Here is a 799-nt window from a genome sequence, read left to right on the forward strand (position 1 = left end):
TTTTAATTCTATCTCATCTTTAATTTTCGAAAATCACTAACTCCTTTTCAAAATTAATTTTTGAATTCTCTCTCTCATCTTCTTCTATTTATTTATTCATTTACTAACACTTCTCTTCACCTTTCTTCATCTCCAATCACTGACTCTATCCTTACCCTTGTGTTTGGATTCTCCTTTCTTTATTCTTTTCTTCTTCTACTAATAATAAGGAACCTCTTTACTGTGACATAGAGGATTTCTCTTTCTTTTCTTGTTCTCTTCTTCCCTATATGAGCAGGAACAAGGAAAAAGGTATTCTTGTTGAAGCTGATCCTGAACCTGAAAGGACTCTGAAGAGGAAACTAAGAGAAGCTAAATTACAACAATCCAGAGACAACCTTTCTGAAATTTTCGAACAAGAGAAGGAGATGGCAGCCGAACCCAACAACAATAATGCAAAGAGAATGCTAGGTGATTTCACTAAACAACGTCCAAATTTGATGGAAGAAGCATCTCCATTTCGGCCATTGGAGCAAACAATTTTGAGCTGAAACCTCAATTAGTTGCTCTAATGCAACAGAACTGCAACTTTCATGGACTTCCATCTGAAGATCCTTACCAGTTTTTAACTGAGTTCTTGCAGATTTGTGAGACTGTAAAGATGAATGGAGTAGATCCTGAAGTCTACAGGCTCATGCTTTTCCCTTTTGCTGAAAGAGACAGAGCTATAACATGGTTGGACTCACAACCTAAAGATAGCCTGGACTCCTGGGATAAGCTGGTCACGGCCTTCTTGGATAAATTCTTTCCTCCTCAAAAA

Source organism: Arachis duranensis, chromosome 6 (genome assembly GCF_000817695.3).
Source record: "Arachis duranensis cultivar V14167 chromosome 6, aradu.V14167.gnm2.J7QH, whole genome shotgun sequence".
Classification (NCBI taxonomy): domain Eukaryota; kingdom Viridiplantae; phylum Streptophyta; class Magnoliopsida; order Fabales; family Fabaceae; genus Arachis; species Arachis duranensis.